The sequence below is a fragment of the Malus domestica genome, chromosome 05 (genome assembly GCF_042453785.1).
Source record: "Malus domestica chromosome 05, GDT2T_hap1".
In the NCBI taxonomy this organism is placed as follows: Eukaryota; Viridiplantae; Streptophyta; class Magnoliopsida; order Rosales; family Rosaceae; genus Malus; species Malus domestica.
In genome coordinates, this window is record NC_091665.1 from 37,650,921 (window position 1) to 37,664,611 (window position 13,691).

The 13,691-nt window shown below is 38.7% G+C and overlaps 1 pseudogene; it reads left to right on the forward strand.

Moving 5' to 3' along the window:
- The first annotated feature begins 4,036 nt into the window (after positions 1–4,036).
- On the forward strand, positions 4,037–13,153 carry LOC103432962 (protein ROOT HAIR DEFECTIVE 3 homolog 2-like; annotated as a pseudogene).
- The last annotated feature ends 538 nt before the right edge of the window (positions 13,154–13,691 follow it).

The following is a 13,691-nucleotide window of genomic DNA, read 5'->3' on the forward strand; positions in this document are numbered from 1 at the left end:
GTATGAAATGATGCAGAAAAAATTAGAAATTCAAAAAATAAATAAATAAACGTCCAAAAAAAATGGCATGTTGAAAAAAAATACAAAAATGGGCTGGGACCAAAAAGTGACAATTTCCCTTGGCCTGAAAGCCCTAAACTAGGCTGAAAGAACAAAAAAAAAAGAGCAGAAACTGGGTTGGGCAGCAAGTGGAAAAGAAAAAAAATAAAAAAATAAAACAAAATGGGCTAGCCAGCGGGTTGGCTGGCTGAAGATGGCCAGCCAGTTGGCCATTTGGCCCATTCAGATTTCGTGGGGCCCACGAGCCCTCTGGCTTAGCCCTCGGTTAGAGACGATTTTCGGGTTATTTTCGGCTTGGACCCTTCGGTTAGAAATGACCTTATATTCGGAGTAGGATATTCTCCCCTCTTTTTTTCCCTCCTCTTCCCTCTCCCTATTTGAACAGTCACGGTTAATCGCGTCAACATCTTATATTAATTTTTTATAGAAAGAGAAAGACAAAATGAAAAATGTGAAACGAGGGAACGAAATACGATGGAAAGATGAGGGAAGAGAATCCTAATCCCTTATCTTCTTCGTGAGTTTTTTCAGACAGTGAGATAGTGAGTATATATTACACTCTGTATTTGTACCCTGCCATGAATGATTAAAGTTTCACTTGGTCAGGAATTATTAAAGATACAGCAATTACCCTTCTAAGGTGAAATCAAGCCCAAATCTGATGAGGTTCTTATAAATAAGGTGAAATCAAGGGCCAATCTGTCCCATATCCTATGGACAAAATTACCCTTCTAAGTTCTAATAATTACCATTCCAACCCAGCCCAAATCTAATGGGTTTCTTGTAAATAAGGTGAAATTGAGAAGGAAAAATTTAACTGTAGCTGAATGAACAGTAAATCATTCCTCAATTTTAGAATAGATAGCTAGAAAGTGTAGCTCGGGCGTTGCTGTGGGAAATGTGATTCACGCATTACTGTGGCATTGGAAATTGTATGACATATTTTGATGCACTAAGTTAGAAAACGACTACATGTGCAAACAATGCAAATAACTAAATTAGACACAAGCCAACTAATTTCAATTTTAACCAAATCAGAAAAACAATCACAGTCGAACTAATCTCTACTTCCCATATGAAGTAGAAGATGTCCCCTGTTTTGCATCTGTGAACCGCGCGGTTTTCACCCTCTACGGACAAAAAGATGAAAGTAAAATTGTTTAACAACATTATAAAAATTATGCATACAATATTATATATGTATTTGCACATAAAGTATAAAGATTTACTAACAGATTCGAGGTTAAATTTAACAAAATAAGTAATTATGAATGGAAATCAAACTATATCATAGTTGTTAAAAAATACTTTTGGCTAAATCTTACAAATAGAATGAAAATGTCTTTTACCAACTGAATGATGCATAAAATCGTTAATTTCAAAATAAACCAACTTTAAAAAATCCTAACACGATATGACATTGTAAAAAACCTTAAACCCGTTACTGGAACAAACCTCAAAATGGCCACTAATTGTTCTGGATGGGACACACCAATTTTTACCATGAGAAAAAAGCAACTCCAAACCCAAATTAAGCATTTGATAAATCGTATTTACTGAAGAGAATTTAATTTTTTTTTGAAGGGGAAGCTTACCAGGGTTAGCAAAGTTAAATTCGAAAGTGGAAGAATATTGACATAAACATAGTAGTGGGATTGATGATGGATTCAGTATGTTATTTTGTATCAATTCAAATGGATGAAAACTATTAAAGGAGCTATAGGTCACAGTTTGGAGTATGCAAAAGTACTACTTCAAATTTTCAAGTTTGGAGTATGCAAAAGTACTACTTCAAATTTTCAAGATGCTCAGTAGATCTCTAAATTTCAAAAAGTGTACAAATTGAAACTAATAGAGCTATTTCTAACTTTCCAAAAGTATTTAAATTGAAACTAATAGATCTTTCTTCTGTATACTGATAATTTAAGAATTGAAACTAATTTAACTCTTTTGGATATTGATACTTTAATATTTGCTACAAAAAATGAATCCATAACTTTCTTAGAGCACGAAATTGGAGCTAACATAAAAAAAAGAAAATGTATCAAATTAACAATATGCAATCAATTAACAATTTCATAACAAAACAACTAAAAAGTCAGACCCAGGGAACACATATTTTATTCGCTTTTGAATACCAATTAAGAAAAAATCTTATGATAAAATTCAAAACCCACATAAACAAAAAATTCTATTAAACTGAAATCTCCCTAGGAATAGAGCATGCTTACAGAAACTTTCCTTTATGTTGAGATTGATTCCGGCAGTTAATGAAGTTGCAGTGTTTTCTTTGTTTTGGGAGCCATTCATACCTGAAGAAACATTTAAGTATCAAATTCCTTCACAAAATGAGTTTTCACATAATCTGAAAAAGGTCTTTTAATCACAATCTTAAGAAACAGAACAACCAATATATACACAATGACAAAGCTTAATCGAATGAAAAATGTAACCACAGTAGACCAAACAAATGTAACCTTTTGAATAAAGTATTTTTAAATCATTCGCTGCAAAAGCAGGAAAAACAGATGGCAAACACAGTTAGTTTTGGATTAGGTTTAGAATATAATTCAAAATCTCATCTGTAACCTTGTTTCCATCTTGATCAGCGGCAGTTAAAACCGATTTGAAAACCTAATCACATAATCAGTTTCTAGCTCGAACAAAAAAGGACAGTTTTTACAGCGATAAAAAAGTCCGTAATAAAAGGATTTTTACCATCCATGAACCAGCCACTATCCGAAGATGTGTATGCTTTCGTAACAATAAGGTTGAGATCAGTAAGTACTTCTACAACTTCCAGAAGTATTCCATGTTTGTTTGCTCTGTTATTATTTACAATCCTAAGAGAAACAATATTGGATGAAAGATGTGTAAGTTTGAACAAGGGAGATGGTAAATAGTTGAAGTGATTTTGAGGAATTTAAGGTATGATTTATGCATATAGCTTGGTAGGTTCATTCTCCGCATGAGTTTCTCATACTCATCATCCATGTCATGCGAAAAGCTTATACTAACTTTTGCAGAAAGTCACCTAAAAAAATGAAAAATAAAATTAGACAAAAGGTTAAAGAGAACAAAAAAACTAATTGGAGAGATGAACAGAACCATTGTAACCAATCGGAAAATGACTGTTAAATGTCACTCAAAAAAAAAAAAAAACAAAAGAAGAGAGAGAGAGAGAGAGAGAGAGAGAGAGAGAGAGAGAGAGAGAGAGAGAGAGAGAGAGAGAGAAATTTCAATTGGGATAAAAATCCCAACTTTCTCAGAGAACTATCTCATAACATACAAATACCATTGTTTAGGAGTTAGTTGTAATTGCAAAATTTAATTGGAAGCTATACAGAGAAATGTATAATATTTGAATACGGACATACCATTCTGAATATTGTGTGAAATCTACTACTCCAAGCATTCATATTTGTTCTCCAAAGTGCCTATTAACTGTAAGAAACATTTTTGCAGGAGTATGTAAGAATGAACATTCAAGTAAAAAAGTATAGTGAAAAATCATTTGTAAATCGACACAAACACATGTGGAGGTAGAAAAAAGATTAGGATACCGTACACTTTGCGTTGTTGCATGTTAAAAAGTGTAATTGCTATAAAAAGCAGCAGGAGTCTGTCAGTGACTTTGAAGGTGTTTTATGTGTTTCTTTGAAAAACATGTTTGACCCTTACTTATAAAATTTCTATTATGGTCATGAAAGGTTTTTTCAAAACAATTTGTTGATTGATCCAGTGTGTTAACAACGTTTTCCGCTTTTTATCCCTTGTTGATTGAAAAAGACTTAAAAACTAATGAAAAATGATTTCGTTAAAGTAAATAGTACCATAATTGTAACGAGAGGACTGTAAAATGGGATGCGTGGGATTGGTCATCCACACATTGAATGGCTTATAATATTACCACATTTTTGGATTTCTAAGCAAGAAAAATTAAAATATGATTTTTTTCTTAAAAAATAGTGGGCCTCCTGCACAATACTCTCCTGCAGCGTTCCTCCCTCCTTCCTTCACCACGCAACAACAATAAAATTCCCAATAACTAAATAAAGCAACATCTCCCCAAAACAACCGAAAACCCATCACTCTCTGCCGCCAAATCTCTCTGTCGCCGACTCCATCCCCAAACCAGCCCAAAACTCATCATCACTCCCGACTCTATGTCATCTCACCGAATTTCACATGGCTCAGCCGCCCTTCCCCCAATTTCAAACCCTCAGACACACATATACATTACCTTCAATCTGTGTTGTTCGATTTTGTTGATGGGGATCCAGGTCGAAGATCCGAGACCAAAATTTTTGGTGCCCGTTTTCGCTGGAAACCATGGCTCATCTGGCGAGCCACATCCAAAACTACGAGGTCCGATTCCTCCCCGAGTTCTTTGACTCTCGCTCAAATTGGACGGATTTTCGAGTGGAACTGTTCGCCATGGCCTGCAGCAACGCCGCGGCCGAGTTGCTTGGGGAGGCTGAGTTGGACGCATCACAAAAGAGAAAGAAAGAGAGATGGCTTTCTCCATTCTATTTCTCCAGGACGGCTTGCTGGCGATAGAATGGGTGTTGTCCCTGCGTCAGGATTTTCCTTTAGTGCACGACAGATTTGGAAAGTAATCAAAGAGAACAAGGACTTGGATCTTCCCGCTCACAAGGTTTGTTAGTTTATTTTCTTCCCATTGATAATTTGTGATCTTCACTTCTCATATGCATATAATAAATACACATACTGTAATTTAATTAGGTTATGGTTGCTACGGTTCGGTGTGAAGAGATTGCCAACCAGAAATTCAAACAGTTGGTCCAGGATGAGGTATGTGGTCATTTATCTCCACATATGAGGTAGTGCTCTGATAATGTATCAAAGTCTTGGTTATTCAAATTTCTTAATGCAAATACCCATTATTTTTCAGAAAAAACTTTCTTTGTCTTTAAGCGGTCCTGTAGAGGCTCTACTGGAAACTGGTGCAAAAGACACCTGGGCTTCGATACGAAAACTACTTAATCGTGAGACCAAAGTTGCAGTATCGGAGTTCTCAACTGCAGTTGCCAATTTTGAGTTGGACAATGAAACGGTTGTCAAAATGAAGCAGCATTTGAAGGATTATGCAAGAAATTGGTGGAGAAAAAAGCAAGAGAAGAGGCTGGGAAAATTATGATCCACATGAAGGATCGGTAGGAACTTTTTAAAAATCTTCTTTTCTTTTTCACCTTGTTATTTTGGTTGCTGATCACTTCTGTTGTCATTTCTCAGGTTTGCCGCAGTCTTCAATTATGACAGCGATTCAATGCCTAGGGTTTGGACTGGGAACGAAGACATTAGAAGTATTACCAAGGATGCACGAACTGCGGTAATCATTGGGAACTTTTGTGGAAGTACATGTTATCTATCTTTGTGACTTAAAGTGATGTTTTAGTTGTTTGATCATCTCTTTCTTGCAGTCTCTGAAGCTTTTGTTGACCATGGCTGCCATTCGCTTGGATGAGAAGCCAGATAATATTGAAAATGTCCTAGTTTCTTCTCTGGTGGACAGGACTGTTACTGTTTCATCTTCACAAAATAGGAAACTAGGACCTCCTACAGATCCTCTTGCCTCAAGCTCTTGGGAAGAGGTACCATTTATTTATGGGTTTGGTTTTTGTGTAAAATTTTTCTATGATGAAACTCCCTTCTTATTAAGGTTAACTCTAAACTAGGTTTCTTCAAAGGATACCTTAATTACCCCAGTACAGTGCAAGTCATTGTCAAGGCAGTTCAAAGCAGAGACTGAATATAGTGTCACTCAAGCTATTTCGGCACAGGTATACTTAAGTTTAACTTCAGTAGTCTAATTGTTTTTATATCGTTTAATTAGAGTTGCATCTCGAATAAATGGATTTTGTCTTTTATAAAAGGGTAGAGGTCGCACTTGGTGCGATGGCAAGTGCCTTCGCCCATGAGCGGTAGGTCTCGGGTTCGAGACTTGGGAGCAGCCTCTCCATAAAATGGGGGTAAGGCTAGCCGACATTCACCTCTCCCAGACCCTGCGTAAAGCGGGAGCCTTGTGCACTGGGTACGACCTTTTTTTTTTTTGTCTTTTATAAAAGGGTAAACTGCCAATTTAGTCCCTGAATTATCACCTTAGTGAAAATTAGGTCCCTAAACTATTTTTTCAGAAAAATTAGTCCCTGAATTATAAAAATCTGCCAATTACATCCCTAATGTTATATTCGAAGCTACTATATTCAATTTTCCATCAATTTAAGTCACGTTACTTGCATGTGATACACATTGAAGGCTAGATTGGTAGTTTTTCATAAAGAAATAGTGTATGGAGTTAACTTTGGAGGAGAAATTGGTAGTTTTTCATAAAGAAATAGTGTAAGTTAACTTTTAAGGGTAAATTAGACATTAAATTCGCAACATATATGAAATGTTAAGCATTTATAAACAAGAAAATGATGGTATTACATTCTAAAGTGTGTCAAGTGACTTAATTTGACGAAAAATTAGATAAAATAGCTTTGAATATAATAATAGGGATGAAATTAGCAATTTCTAATGAATTTAGGGACTTATTTTATTGAAAAAATAATTCAAGGACCTAATTTTCACTGAGGTGATAGTTCAGGGACTAAATTGGCACTTCACCCTTTATAAAATGTTCTTTAAAGATATTGTTATGAAAATATGAATATTGGAACATGTTCCTGCAAAAGTAATGAACAACTGGTGGGAGGAACGTGGAAATAGGACGCATGCATTGTCCTCGGATGACATTTTGGGCGGGAGTTCTTATGTAAATTGGATTTAGTTTAGTAGTGAAACCAAACATATGGAAACATTTCATATTGAAAATCGCGCTGATTCTTGACTTGGGAATGGTTTAGTCAGATAGGACCGACTTATAATCAAGTTCAGTGTATTCTTGTTTTTTCTACAAAGAAAAATCCTAGTCCTATTACTATTTTTGTAACGAGCTCCCTATCTTTATGCTTATAGCTCTGCTCTATCATGATGTTGTTTGCTTTTGTACTTTCAGGAGGCTCACAAGCGGAGTAACAACTGGTTACCTCCTCCATGGGCTATAATGGCGATGATCGTTCTTGGTTTTAACGAATTTATGATGCTTTTAAAGTAATTACTTTCGTTCTTTTTTGTTTCCTTTTGCGAGTTTTAGGTTTTGGACACTTTTAAGTGTCCAGACGCTAATGTCTTGCACATATGTTAATCACTGTGCCTTTTTTCTTCAAATGAAACAGGAACCCTCTCTACCTCATGGTTCTATTTGTTGCATTTTTACTTTCAAAGGCCTTATGGGTACAGATGGACATTACAGGACAGTTCCAGCATGACGCTGTAAGTATAACAATAACAACAACAACAAAGCCTTTTCCCACTAAGTGGGGTCGGCTATATGAATCCTAGAACGCCATTGCGCTCGGTTTTGTGTCATGTCCTCCGTTAGATCCAAGTACTCTAAGCCTTTTCTTAGAGTCTCTTCCAAAGTTTTCCTAGGTCTTCCTCTACCCCTTCGGCCCTGAACCTCTGTCCCGTAGTCACATCTTCGAACCGGAGCGTCAGTCGGCCTTCTTTGCACATGTCCAAATCACCGGAACCGATTTTCTCTCATCTTTCCTTCAATTTCGGCTACTCTTACTTTACCTCGGATATCCTCATTCTCAATCTTATCCTTTCTCGTGTGCCCACACATCCCACGAAGCATCCTCATCTCCGCTACACCCATTTTGTGTACGTGTTGATGTTTCACCGCCCAACATTCTATGCCATACAACATCGCTAGCCTTATTGCCGTCCTATAAAATTTTCCCTTGAGCTTCAGTGGCCTACGACGGTCACACAACACGCCGGATGCACTCTTACACTTCATCCATCCAGCTCGTATTCTATGGTTGAGATCTCCATCTAATTCTCCGTTCTCTTGCAAGATAGATCCTAGGTAGCGAAAACGGTCGCTTTTGTGATCTTCGCTAGATTGCTCCGGTCATTAGTGTGGATAAGTATATAAATGGATAGAGATAGGAAAGCAAACACAAGATGTACGTGGTTCACCCAGATTGGCTACGTCCACGGAATAGAAGAGTTCTCATTAATTGTGAAGGGTTTATACAAGTACATAGGTTCAAGCTCTCCTTTAGTGAGTACCAGTGAATGATTTAGTACAAATGACATTAGAGTACAAATGACATTAGGAAATATTGTGGGAGAATGATCTCGTAATCACGAAACTTCTAAGTATCGGAGTGTGGTATCATCTTGACTTGCCTTATCTGTCTCATAGGTAGATGTGGCAGCTTCTCTGGAAGTACTCTTCCTCCATCCAGGGGTAGTATCTTTAACTGGTGGAGATGCACAAGGTAATGTATCAATTTCACTTGAAGCTTACTTGTAGTTTCAGGCTTGGTCCAGCGCGATACAAACCATGTAGTAGGAGTCCCCCAAGTCGCCGAGCTAGGGGATCTGCTGAAAGAGGTGACAGACAAGGTAAGCAATCAGAGCTCTGGCTGATTGTTCACCTTCTCCCCATCTTGCAGCAGCATGAAGGATAAAGAGAAGAAAAATGAGAAGAGATGATATGGGATACTTTTGCTTTTGAAGAAGTAACTTTCCACAGGCTTATTCTTGAACTGAACTGGAGGGTTTTCTGGTTTCCTCCAGAGTATAAGGCCGACTGAAGAATTTGAGGGTCAAAACAAGTCCATCAAATCTAGAGTACGTTCGACCCTGCTGATATGGGATACTTTTGCTTTTGACAGAGTAATGGATGTATCGGCACGTGTGCTGTTACGCTTGTCTCCACATGCTTCCTTGTATCCTTCGCACTTGCCCTATCTGTTCCTCAAGCAGATGCGGTATCTTCCCTGGAAACATAAGATGTTGAAGATGAGTACTCGAGAGCAATGACAGGTAAGTAATCAGGTAAGGGGTTCCAGGCAGTCAGTTCCTGGCTGGAAGCTTGATTTCAAGTGCTGACTGATTGCTCTCTTTCTCCTTGTCTTGCAGGTAAAAACAAGGCCAAAGGAAAAGATAGGGAAAAAGCATGATATGGGATACTCTTGCTTTTAACCCTGATGATATGAGATATTCTTGCTCTAGTATAGCTTGTTTGCAGAGGTATTATCGGGGGGAAAGAAAGCTGAATATTTCGAAAGATTTCGTTGGGAGTGCCCTCTCAGATATGAGGAAGGGTTGAGCATTTTTGCAGGTCTGCCTGTTCGTTAGGGATGGAGGTCGACATATATAGGAGTCTCCCTAACAACAAGTAGTAATGCTATTCCTTTACCCTGCTTGGTCATAGCACGGTAATGGGAGCTGCCAGCTTCACATGTTTTAACTCTGTCAGAGGACTTTGAAAAAGTGGTATGTGGTATCTGGCTCTCGAGATTCGGAGAACGACGCTTCTTCGATTTTTGAGAAAGCAATCATGCTGGGGGTCTGGCTCTCGAGATTCGGGGAGCAGTGTCTCTTCGATTTTTGAGAAAGTAATCATGTTGGGAGTCTGGCTCTCGAGATTCGGAGGGCGGTGCCTTTTCGATTTTGGAGTAAGCAATCTTGTTGGGAGTGTTTTCTCGGATGTGAGTAAAGGTTGGGCATGTTTGCTAGTCTACCTTGCCACGAAGCACGGAGGTTGACACACAGGGACTTTCCAATTATCCAGCAGTGGTACTGTTCCTTTACCCTTGTGGGTAATAATATGGTAGCTAGACCTTCAAAATTTATGGGTCTAAACTTTGTTAGTGCTGTTTCTTTGCTATTCTTTTACCCTTCTTGGTCAGAGCGATGTAGTGGGAGCTGCAAGCTTCACGTGCTCAACTTTGGCAGAGAACTTTGGCAAAGTTATCTGTGGTACCCATGAGCTATTGTTGCGTGTGGGAAGTGGGTGATTGGACAGTAAGATTCATGTGTTTTCTACTTCCCCAGAAATCTTCGACAGAATACCCATAATTTCCGCAAAGCTGAGTGTGCGTGTGACAGGTGCTGACAAGGCTGGAAAAGTAGGTGCCTCCTCGATTTCTGAGATCGGCCCTCGTGGTCTCTGAGGAGCCCAACTTTTGAGAAAGCGAGCGCCTCTTCGATTTCTGAGATCGGCTTTCGTGGTCTTTGAGCAGCCCAACTTTTGAGAAAGCAAACACCTCTTCGATTTATGAGATCAACCCTCGTGGTCTCTAAGCAGCCCAGTTTTTGAGAAAGCAAACGCCTCTTCGATTTCTGAGCAGGCGCCTCTTCGATGTCTGAAGCTCCGTCGAGTGCAGCTTTTTATAGGGGCTGGCATTAAGTTCCAAAGCACACTTGAATCTCCACCAGTAGAAGCTCCATTCTTGCACTTCTAAGATCTTGATTTGTCCGACCTCTTCTCTCTTCAACACCTTTGAAAATGTCTGGCCCCTCCGACCGTCGTTTTGACTTGAACCTTGTTGAAGAGGCAGCCCCGCCTTCTCCAGACAACATATGGCGCCCATCCTTCGTTTCCCCTACTGGTCCTCTTACCGTTGGGGATTCCGTGATGAAGAATGATATGATCGCTGCGGTGGTGGCCAGGAACCTTCTCACTCCCAAAGATAACAGACTACTTTCCAAACGGTCTGATGAGTTAGCTGTTAAGGATTCGCTGGCTCTCAGTGTTCAGTGTGCAGGTTCTGTGTCTAATATGGCCCAACGCCTATTTGCTCGAACCCGCCAAGTTGAATCATTGGCGGCCGAAGTGATGAGTCTCAAACAGGAGATTAGAGGGCTCAAGCATGAGAATAAACAGTTGCACCGGCTCGCACATGACTATGCTACAAACATGAAGAGGAAGCTTGACCAGATGAAGGAAACTGATGGTCAGGTTTTACTTGATCATCAGAGATTTGTGGGTTTGTTCCAGAGGCATTTATTGCCTTCGTCTTCTGGGGCTGTACCGCGTAATGAAGCTCCAAATGATCAACCTCTGATGCCTCCTCCTTCTAGGGTTCTGTCCAGTACTGAGGCTCCGAATGATCCCCCTCCGATGCCTTCTCTTTCTGGGGCTCTACCGACTGCTGAGACTTCTCCTAAGCAACCTTTGTGAAGGCTCCATCTTGTTTGTTTATTTTGACTCATGTATATGTACATATTTGTAGCTTATCGGGGATATCAATAAATAAGCTTTCCTTCATTTCAACGTATTGTGTTAAATACACCAAAGCCTTCTTCGCTAAGTTCTTTGAATTTTCTTTTGTTGAAGCTTGTATGTTGAAGCTTTCTGAGTGGAGCATGTAGGTTGGGGTAGTGTTCCCTTAATTTTCCGAGTGAGGAAAACTTCTCGGTTGGAGACTTGGAAAATCCAAGTCACTGAGTGGGATCGGCTATATGAATCTTAGAACGCCATTGTGCTCGGTCCTGTGTCATGTCCTTCGTTAGATCCAAGTACTCTAAGTCTTTTCTTAGAGTCTCTTCCAAAGTTTTCCTAGGTCTTCCTCTACCCCTTCGGCCCTGAACCTCTGTCCCATAGTCGCATCTTCTAATCGGAGCGTCAGTAGGCCTTCTTTGCACATGTCCAAACCATCGTAACCGATTTTCTCTCATCTTTCCTTCAATTTCGGCTACTCCTACTTTACCCCGGATATCCTCATTCCTAATCTTATCCTTTCTCGTGTGCCCACACATCCAACGGAGCATCCTCATCTCCGCTACACCCTCTCCAACAAATAGAACCACTAAGAAAACTCGCAGAAGAAGCTCAGGGGAATCAAACACCAGAAGCACAAAGGCGGCCAGTTTCTCTTTCTTCTCAGAGTTATAGAAGTGAAACACCTCAGCCAAATCCAGTAACAAGCTCATTCACGGAGTCCTCAGTGTCATCCAATATCTCGTCATCAGATACCGGCATGGAATACTCAAGCCCTCCTTTAAGACAAAGGCGAACGGCAAACGTTGAGGAAGTTGAATCTTCATGATGTATGATCTCTGTTGTTTGTACCGTGTGCAACAGATTAAGGTCACTACACATTTGTGCGATAGTTTTCTTTCTTTTTTATTTTGTTTCTTGTTTGTAGTTATTGAAAATTTGAAATAAAAATAAACTGGGTTTGCTCAGTGCCTGGTTTTACAAATTATAGGTTAGTTGTGATGTTTCGAGGAATTAGATTGTATTTTGTGGGTTCAATTAGGGATGTTTTTGGGTCTTTTTTTAAGAATATATTGAATCAGTTTATTTGTTATTTACGTTATTCCATTGCGAACTTTTGAAGGTGATCTCAGTGCACCTGTTGTGATCACAGTTTGTGATTTTGCACTCCCTGATGGCAGGTCACTACTCGAAGCTAGAGAGACTTCTTCAGCCCTTGGTTAGTTAAAGCCTACATTAGAGTCAATATCATGGATTCTCTATTCCTTATTTAGTAATAACTTGATTTATGCAACCCTCAAGTTTATTTAGCCATGTAAATTGAACTTTTTCCTGCTTTAATGTAGGGGCAGTTGGATCAGCTGACGGGTCAGCATTAGCAAAGGTTGGTTCAATTGTAATTACTTATCTCTATTTAACCATGTGTGTTTATTTTTGATGTATAACTGAAATATATAGTTGTGTGAACAACCCATGAAGAAGAATATTAGCTGGGTGAGCAACTTTTGTTTTTTATATTGTGTTTTGAAAATGTTTTGGAGCAACATTGTCGACTGTAGCGCAGAGTATTTTTTATGAAAGAAAAGATCAAAGAATCCCCAGTTTTTAATAGCTCTGTATCCATAGTTGCCAATTTTTCTGTTATTACTACAACAATTCTGAAAGGGACTCAATTTTCGGAGTCTTCAGTTATTGTTAACTTTTTTTTAATCGAAAGTTTTTTTTCACCTTTTGGTTTAGGCTTCTCTAAATATCGAAGCTATATTTAATGATTTCATGTTTTTTTTTTAATTGTGTTACATCTTAATTTGATGGTGTTTACAGAAGGATACATGTAGATGTAGCAACTGTTTTGTAAGAGCCAAAGAAACTGTACATGGGCTTGGGTTAGCAGTTGCTATTTCATCCCACAGATGGAGACGCTATTGATATTGAGTAATCTTCGAAGAAAGTCACCTCTTCAGAGAAGTAATCTGGCAGCATTCGTTAAGCACTTTCCAAGGTACGGACTTCACCAATCCCAGGTTTTAGTTTGTTTCTAATTTATTGAATTTTTAGGGGCATATTCCGTAATTAAAGGGGAAGGAGGGGTCCAATTTGGTTTCGAAATCTTCAATCTGGTCAAATGAAAGAATCAAAATTCAAAGATAATTTGCCACCAATCATAGGACTCTGACTTCCAACTCTGCTGCTGCACTGAAAAATCATAGTTTTCTTCATACGTTGGAAACATATTCTTTTGTTTTTGGTTTTTTTTACTAATATTAGTAGCTTTTTAGGGTTTAACTATTTGATTTCACACATTCATTACAGACACAGTAAATAGTTACATTTTAAATTCGTATAAGCATGGAATTTTTGCTTTTGTTTTTATTGTTGTTGCCTTGATTGTGGTTATCTGACTGATTAATACTCCATGATATATTGAGCAATATTGTGCGGCTCTAAGAATTTCGTATGTGTTTACGCGTATTTTTGTACTCTGGATAATTCTAATCAAATTCCATTGCTCCTAAGCTAAGGTCAGAATTTGTAGCAT